The 9,593-nt window shown below is 42.2% G+C and overlaps 1 long non-coding RNA gene across 1 annotated transcript; it reads right to left on the bottom strand.

The window, feature by feature from the left end:
- Window positions 1-5,767: 5,767 nt before the first annotated feature.
- Window positions 5,768-8,707, bottom strand: LOC118221333. The gene is made up of 2 exons (XR_004764093.1): window positions 8,199-8,707; window positions 5,768-6,867 (listed from the first exon to the last, which is right to left on the bottom strand). It is a non-coding gene; the product is annotated as an uncharacterized LOC118221333 (long non-coding RNA).
- Between the last annotated feature and the right edge of the window lie 886 nt (window positions 8,708-9,593).

Below are 9,593 nucleotides of genomic sequence, written 5' to 3'. Positions count from 1 at the left end.
CACTGCATTAAGTTGCCGAGTATTAGCTCAGCTACTGATATTCCCACGTTCCCTTTCCGAGTTAGTGCTGGGAATTATTGTTTCAGATTCGCTTTCGCTCAGGCAGGATGTACTAATAAAGTCGCGAATCTTCCTTAAATAAACACAGGATGCATCGGCTTTGGAACGTCGCCGTACCCGGTATAATTTATTCAAGTCTGAACTTACTCACAGCAGGTAACTGAGCATATCTTAAAATAACTTGGTCGGCTACTGTGGCTATCAAGCTACGCACGCTTTGTACACTTTCGCGGCCATTCTGTTTCCCGTCTCCCGGTTCCTTTCCCAAAACCGCGCTTAATGTTCTAAATATTTCACAATCCATACCCGATTATTTTAGCTTACATTCCGAAATGGAATATTTAACCATCTTCACCGAATATTTTCCATAATGGACGGCGACCCCGTTCAGAAACACAGTGTATTCGCGCCACAATCTCACTGACGATCATGTTGCAATTAAACCTCATACTAAAACATATCAACATATCACTTTCTACTTTCTATTACCACTACACACTAACCTATTGCAGGAGTGAATATTACATTACCTGAAAACAGAAGGAGAATGGACATATATGAGTTTGCTGCACCGGATTACCACACCATTTCCAGATAGCATTAACAGAAGACAATCTCTGATTTAACTTTCACAGTGCAGACCCCTGCAGTTAGTAGCGCCACCTTACTGCTGGGAGGTGGATATGCCCTCTCCATTAACAAACTGAATATGACTCCGTACACTGTCTTCAGTTCAGAGTGTGACACCCTCCCCCACTAAAAGAAAAAAAATTGTTCTTACAATTTTTTTCACATTACTCCATGAACCCGAGGAACAGGTTTTCTTTTCAAAATTACTTACACTGTCTACGATGCACCATCCATAACAATTCACAGTCTCAAATACATTAGCGTCTCTGTGATGAAGTGTCCCCAAACAGTCCATAAAAGTTCACTGTCTCAAATGCGCTAGAGTCTCTGTGGCAAGGTATCCAGAAACAGTTACCGTTTTATTTTTAATCCCTGTCTTTGTGATTTAAGTCCTCAGAGCTGCACAATAGCCATGGTCTCCAGAATCCATGACCTGCTGAACGCTGGTGGCAGTATGTTCTCAGACTTCTCACCACTGGGTCTCGTTGGCTTACTGAAGGTTGTCCCAACCTATCATAGACTAAGGTCAATGGTGCTCTCCTGTTTCTTGTTGGATATACTCTCTGATCCTGGTTATCCGCCAAATCAGTGGAGCTGTCCTGTTCTTCCTGACCTGAAGACTCTGTCTCTGACGCCGTTGATTCCTAAGCCTATGTCACACTATCCTGCGCTTGCTCAGGCTCACCTACAACTTCACTTCCGTTGGTCTCCTTCTCAGGTCCATGTCCTCATGACTCTCTGCTGTAGAACTATTTTTCTTCCCTGATGAGGTCATCGGAATGAGAACCCCTTCATACTCCTCATCAGAATCCTCTGGTCCCTGATTAGCATGGTGCCATTGTTGGGGACGCCTTGCATGTTTCTTCCTTTTCCTGGCATCAACAACTGGACTCAATGGGAGTGAGTCGCAGGGCAACAGCAGATTCCGGTGAACTATTCGATTTTTTCCTTTTCCATCCTCAGGTCGAATCTCAAAGACAGGACTGTCTTCATTTTTCTTGCCCACCACAACATGGATCTTGTCCTCCCAATGAGATCTTAATTTTCCGGGGCCACCACGTTCACTGAGATTTCTGATGAGAACTCTGCCCCCTGGCTGCAAGTCTGTACCATACACCTTCTTGTCGTAGTGGCTTTTCCCCCTTTCAGCGTGCTTTTCCATTGCTTGTGACGCAATCTGGTAAGCCTCCGCCATTTGATTTCTCCATCTCTGTACATACTCATCATAGGTGTTCTCCGTGTTGTCTGGATTCAGGTTGAACATTAAGTCGATTGGGAGTCTTGGGGAGCGCCCAAAAAGGAGATAGAAAGGAGAGTACCCGGTTGTGTCATGCTTTGTGCAATTATAGGCATGCACTACTTTGGGTAGAGTTTTCCTCCAATCTGCTTTCTGTTCCTCTGGTAGACACCGTAACATTGACAGCAATGTCCTATTGAACCGTTCCATCTGCCCATTTCCCTGGGGGTGATACGGTGTTGTCTTGGAGTTTTGTATGCCACACAGTTCATGCAATCTTGCCATTAGCTTGTTATTGAATTCCCGACCCTGGTCATGGTGGAACCGAGTAGGGAATCCAAACTTTAGCACAAAGTCCTCAAACAATTTCTCAGCCACTGTCCTAGAGGATTTATTCTTTGTGGCGTAAGCCTGGGCGAACCTGGTGTAATGATCCATTATCACTAAAATGTATTCATAGCCCTGCTTAGATGGTTCAAGATGCAAGAAGTCAATTGACACTAACTCGAAAGGATAAGTTGTCTTGATTGTTGTTAGCGAGGCCCTGGTTCTTTTACGTGGCTGCCTGCGCTTAAGGCACTCACAGACTTCAGTTACATAATGTTCAACATCACTCTGCATCCGGGGCCAAAAGAACCTCTCTCTTACCAATGACAAGGTTCTCTCAGCTCCCAGGTGCCCCATCTCCTCATGCAGCTCCTTATAGACACAAGGGTGGAACTCTTGCGGTAGGACCAGCTGACACCTTTTGGCAGTCTGACGGTAGAGGATGCCATCAATATCGAGGTACAGCTTCTTCCACTCTCTCAACAGCACCACTACATCTCCGTGTTCTCGTCTCCTCTCAGCATTCGTGGGTGGTCTACCCCTTTTTATGTACCACATTGCCCGACTAATAACTCCATCTTTTTCCTGAGCAGTCTTTACTTGTTTGGTTGGATTTGGGATAATGTTGGGCCAGCTAGGTCACCGCCAAGGGTTTCCAGAGCTACCGGGCTGATCCAGGTGGTGAGGGTCTCCGTCTGTACAAGCACTCCCTTCAGAGCAGCACTCACCACATCCACTTGCGTCTGCTCGGTGTATTCCTCATCCCATTTCTCACTTTGCAGAGGCATTCGGGAAAGGCCATCAGCATCACTGTTTACCCGGCCAGGGCGGTATTTGATATTGAAATTGTAATCTGCCAGTTCGGCCACCCAGCGGTGACCTGTCGCATTCAGTTTAGCTGTGGTTAAAACATAAGTCAATGGATTGTTATCCGTATAGACGGTAAATGATGGAGCGTGGTATAGGTAATCTTTGAAACGCTCACATACCGCCCACTTCAGCGCCAGAAATTCCAATTTCCCTGAATGCAGGTGATAATTCTTCTCCGCTGGACTTAATGTTCTTTACCCGTAGCCGATCACCACCATGTTACCACTCTGTTGCTGGTACAAGACCGCCCCTAAACCTTCCTGAGAAGCGTCACAGTGCAGTATAAATGGTTGGGTGAAATCAGGGTACCCTAACACTGGAGGATTGGTCAAACAGTCAACTAATTCCTCCAACACCTGCTGATGTTCTTCTGTCCAGCATATGCGGGTACTACTGGGCAGCTGGTTGTGGCGTTTCCTTGTTGTACCCTTTTTTTCACGCGGGGGCCCCTTTGGAGCTACTTCTTGTGTCTTCAGACTCACCTCACTTGGTTGACACAGCAGACCATACAGCGTTTTGGCACGGCGTGAGAAGTTCTGTATGTATGGTCTGTAGTATGATAGGAAGCCCAGTAATCTCCTCAGCTCTCCCACGTTGGTGGGTCTCCGCTCTTTCCCAAAGCCAGCACTGGCTCAATGTCTGCTGGATCCATGGTGTAGCCCTGCTCTGACACTATCCTGCCTAGAAACCGAACACTCCTTTTGAACATTTCACATTTCTTGGCGGTGAGTTTGATGCCGTACTTCTGATAGCTTTGCAATACCAGGCGAATGTGGTTCAAGTGTTCATCAAAGGAGGGACTATGGACCAGGTTGTCATCTAAATAGGGTAGACAGACATTGTCTCTCAGCCCCTCCAGGCATTCCTCCATGGCTCTCTGAAATTCTGCAGGGGAAGAACTTAACCCAAACGGTATTCGAGTCCACTCAAAAAGGCCCCAGGGTGTGATGAATGCCGTTAAGGGGCGGCTCTCCTCGTTCATGAAACCCTGGTGATAAGCCTTCCCCTGGTCTAACACTGAATACCAGGAGCTCCCACATAGGCTATCAATTAAGTCCTGAATTATTGGGATTGGGTGCCTTTCTGGGACAGACTTCTTATTTAACTCTCGATAATCACAACACTCGTAGCCCCCCATCTTTCTTTTTTACTACAACCACAGGTGAGGAGTAAGGCGATCTGGACGTTTGGATCCACCCCTTTTCCAACAGGTCTCTCAGGTACTGCTTCACTTGAAGGGTTTTAGGGACAGACATGTATGTTCTTTTCACGGGAGTCGTGTCATGGAGAGTAATATGCATCTTCAAATGCACTGTAGCTCACTGTGCTCTCGGCCCCCAACATCGCTGCTTGCAGCTATATTTATCTCCGCCAGGCGAGAGCCTGGAGGGGATTATGCGTTTGGTCGCGTGTGTGTGTGCGTGTGTGTGTTTGTGTATCTGTCCGCAGCTAATCTCGCATACTACTGAGCCGATCAGCCTAATACTTGTTGTGCATGCTGACAGCAGGCCAAGGACCTGAATTCTCAAATATTTTGCAAATCGACAACAAGTATTTTATTTGAATTAATTTCCATCATTGTCCATTGAAATACATTGAGTGCCAACTCCTCACTCCTCCTAACCGGCCGGCAGGAGCCGCAAGTGATCAACAACTGCTTCCGTTTGGAATGAAAGACCAGCGATGTAAAATGTCAATTTAAACGTTAAAATGCCAACAAAATAATCCGCCAACTCACGGGGTATGTTAACGTTTGAATCTGTGGCAATTGGAATTGTTCCTGTCCACATTGTTCCTGTACAGATTTGAAACAAAAGTGCCAGACTATAACATTAACGTTAGCTCTGTAACACATCGTGGCTGATATGAATGAAATTAGCTAACATGTCACCATGTTTAGCATTACTTCACTGAATCAGCATTTTTGGGTGGCACATGGTAAAAACTTGTAATATTGTATTTGTCTGGTTGCATTGATTGTGTAGCCTCTATTGTTGCATCAGCAAAGCTAACACGCCTGGCGGAGATCTGAGTGTACTCTTCTAGTTCTTATTATTTTTTTTCCTGCCCTTTTCTACATTTTCACCCCTTTCCCATACGCAAAAACTCACAAAATTTTGCAGCCATTTTCGGTCAAACTGCCAGTTCATTATGTATAACACACATGCAACTGACACGCTGCAGTGCCACCTATAAAATTGCATAACTGAAAAAAAGGTATTATAGCCATCCCTCAGACATGCAAAAAATTTCTTCCACATGTCTACCTCCTCATTTCATATCTCATGTTCCTTCTGAACAAACAATTTCTAAGAACCCATGGCGGCCGCTCTGTTGGATTTTCCGCAGTTTTGCAAAACAGACTTTTATGTACTTCTCCAACAGTGCTTGCCCGATTCTAACCGAATTGGGCATGCATGGCCTAAATTTTTTTAACCAAAGAATTTTCGACCCTGAACTTGGATCCAGAATTTAACCAAAAATTTTCCATGGCTAGATTTTAATTACATTTTTTGTTTATGATAGTAACTTTGGTTGTAACTTCATATTATTTTGATATCAATGTCAATTTGAGACCGTAACTTCCACTCCTGCTCCTCTGTTGACTTACAAACCATTTGGAGTGATGAGATATTTCTGATATGATTGAATATTTTTGAATATTTATTGCAAAATGTACATGAAAAGGTTAAAATTTCACCAGTAATTCATTGTTATGAAATATTCCAGGGCACTTCCTCTTATGTGTGTTACGTCCTCAAGGGGATCAAAAAGCCTAGTACAAAGGTAAAAGAAGGCATTTTAGCAATCAGTTAAAATAGACTCAAAGCAGAGACCAGAACAGAGCAGTCACAAGACAAGAACAGGCTTGACAGTCAGTGGGAAATGTTCACAGAACTGTTTGATATGGGAGTGCCCAAAGGCGATCCCCACACACAACATTCCAATTACAAAAGTACGCAAGGCATTATTATAGGCAACATAAGCAACAGGCTGTTCTAGCAGTCCCCAGAATAGTCAGTCAGTGACTAGCTAGCAAGCCACCACTGCAGAATTATATATTTGTATTAGGTCTTGGCTAAAATTAGATCATGATTATTAGATTATAGCATTAATTGAATGAGCATTAATTGAATGAACTACAAATCTGGCTCCCAGATTTAATAAAAATGTAATAAATTGAGGAGTTGTCTTAATTTCTTGAACACCATACATTTAAATACAAATGACATTTACAATCTTCATATTCTTCAAACATAATTAGATTTTCTTGTTCTGTTTCAGCAAAACAACAAAAGCAACTGCACGTCTGGATATGGACATTTTACAGTAATTGTTATTGTAAGTTTAGAGGAAATAAAAAGATGCTAAGAACATAGAACTCATTTGTTTAATTATTTTGATCATTCATTTTAGCCATAAAGTGTATTAACTGGTGGGTGGTTGATTATGTGGACAACATCATATCCGGTAAGGCTTCTGGGTACACTGGCTGGTATTGCAGGACCTGCGATGTTAGGCTGCTGTTGGAGAGGGGTTTCGTAAAGGTGGTGTTCCTGCTGGGCAACTGTACGCTTAGCCAAGGCCAGAGCAAACCTCGCAACACACTCATCTTGCTCTTTCTGGAGGGCAAGTGCACGTTGTTCCTCCAGCCGCCAGGCCACAGGCCTGCAGCAGCGCTCAATGATGAAGTACAGCAGAACCAGGGAAGCAAGGAGCAGGATCAGAATCAATCCTATCATCTGAGAGGGGGGGGGGGGGCGGGGGTGGGGGGGGGGGTTGGGGGGGGCAAAAAAAGTTGGTGTGAAAATCACACCACAAGTCATCACATATTTTATATCCTTGCTGGAAAAAGTATAAGTGTCCCCTAGTTTCAATGACTGGTCAAAACTTCCTTTAGCCACAATAATTAAATGAAAAGGTTTTTTATCAGTCTCTCATATTTCCTCGGTGATATTCTGAACTACTCCTTACAGAGTTGTATCAACTCTGGTTTTCTCACATGGAGAGCTTAAATCAGATTCTTTGCGAAATCCCAATAAGTTTTAGATGTTTATTAGGTTCTACTCCAGAATTTTCTTGTTCAATAAGGAATGCATGATGTACTCGTTGTCTCAATTCCTAGGTCCTGAGCCATCAAAGCAGCCCAAAACCTCCACCATGTTTCACATTGTAAAGGTGCCTCCAAACTAATATTAACCTAATATATATAACCCAGAAGGATATTTCACTTTAGTATTACACAGGTAATGTTGTGGAGTTTACTATTTGCGTAGCGTGAATGCTAGCAAAATCAGATCCAAACTAACAATGGAGGATAATAGATGGATGAAAGAGTACTATTGTCAAACGGTTTTTTGAATATCTGATGTAGTTTCAACACTTTATTGTCTTATTAAAGAAAAAGAAGATCCAGAAAAGGTTTAGTTATTTTAACTAAATTATGTATCCTGGAGCATGATAACATATTCACATGGGTGCATGAAATAACTATATCTTGCTGTTGTTCTATGCGATAGCCAATCTGAAAATAGTTTGTTTATAGCTAACCTAAACCTGAAAACAGCTTACCGGCTGTTATAATGGTCAACAGATACATCTGATGTTACTAGTATTCACGCTATGCAAGTACAATGGGGTAAGTGCCAAAAAATTACTTGTAATTTGAAATATCCCTTTAAAGGGAAAATCAGTATGGATGAACCCCACTGCTTAAATACACATTGAGAACATGAAATGGGACTCAGAAAAACCCCAACAACAGATTGAGTGGATTTCTGATGGGTCTGGGTTTGCAGAGTGTAAGTAAGTTTAGTACATGCAAATCTAAAAGTAATAATACACAAAATATTTTCAACCAAACAAATTGTGTCCACAATGTATAAAATACACATATTACACCTACATACATACAATTTTTGTTTTGTTACTATGTGCCATAATATCTATGTCCTGAATTATACATGTTCTACTTGTCAAGTTGCTACCAGTGTGGCTACCTTCTCCATGTGGCAGTATGGATAAGCAAAGCGCTGGGCACTAGCAAAAATCTGATGTATTATGCTGAACTTACCTGAGATTTAACATGAAATTCTTCTGCCTTATCATGTTGAAAATCAAAATAATCTCTTCTGTCAGGTTCCTTGCACATTGAGTAACTCCTGTAGTATTGACCGTCTATCATCAGCATGGCCACCCAGTACAAGGAGGGGTAGACAGACAGAAAGATACTCTTCCAGAAGAATGTTTGTCCAGGACCCCGCAGAAGTGTGGATGGCAGGTTACAAAAAATGCGTCGTTTTTGCAAACCAACTGCTAAGGCCAGAAAAGCCAGGCCAGGGCCAAAAAAGGACAAGAAAATGACAGCTACTGTATTTGAGCTGCATTTACGAAAATTAATTGTTTGAAAAGTTAAGAAGTGCAAAAGGAGTGCTGCAAATGAAATGAGAACCAACACTGCTATATGCTTCATGGCAGTTTGCAGGCTTGATCTCTCCGCACAGGACATACTGTTCTGGATCTTAGCTTTGTAGGAAAACCAGGTAGACAGATTTGTGTAGCTTTTCACCACAGATTACTCTGGTACTGTAGGTTCAAACTACAGCATATATCTAGCTCAGAGGCAGAGCAGTAGCATAACCGCGAAGGAAGCAGGAAATCATCAGGGAGGTCCCGTATTCACTACCAATAATGTTGGTGTTGAATACGGGGTTCAAGTATGTACAGTAGATTAACTATGGGACTAGGCGATGGCTAGGCATGGTACCAGAGAAGCAAATTCAATGCATGTTTTGAACACATAATTAATTAAGTAATCAAAAATTCATTACTTGTTAATCATCTTATGTAGGGGCATTCCATTTCATTGCACATAAAAAAGTGGATTTTTGCTTGATGTGTTTGGTAGTTGGAAACAAATAAGATGAGCATTCCTGTAACATTATTTTGTAGACATATAAGGTGATCTATAAGGAATTAAGATAATTGAGGCACTAAATTATATGTATTTTAACAAAGATATTCTGTATATGGCCACAAGGCAATGCTGAAATGATTTTGTCTGTGTTTTAGGACATGCCTCTATGAACTAAAGCTTTGACCACTGTTTTCCCATACTAAAACTTATGTGACTCTGGAAAATGTGTAAGGTAGAGACCCCTTGTTTATTTGTTTATTGTGACCTTTTGTTTCCATTCATTCATTACCTTTATTTAACCAGATAGGTCATTGAGAACACATTCTCTTTTACAGTGACGTCCTGGCCAAGAGGGTTCAAGTACACAGACACAAATAAAAATAACATAGAATATAAACACAACAGCAGACAAATATACTATAAACAATATAAAACCATAAAAACACAACATATGAGTAGGGCATACTATAAAGAAAGAGGAGCATAAGCAGTGAACCAGGATAGGATGGCAGGGGGAGAGTTAAAAACAGTTACATGAGTGTATCAGTCATT

The sequence above is a fragment of the Anguilla anguilla genome, chromosome 2, assembly GCF_013347855.1.
Source record: "Anguilla anguilla isolate fAngAng1 chromosome 2, fAngAng1.pri, whole genome shotgun sequence".
Classification (NCBI taxonomy): domain Eukaryota; kingdom Metazoa; phylum Chordata; class Actinopteri; order Anguilliformes; family Anguillidae; genus Anguilla; species Anguilla anguilla.
The sequence above is the reverse complement of the archived record's forward strand: the minus strand, read 5'-3'. Positions and strand labels throughout refer to the sequence as shown.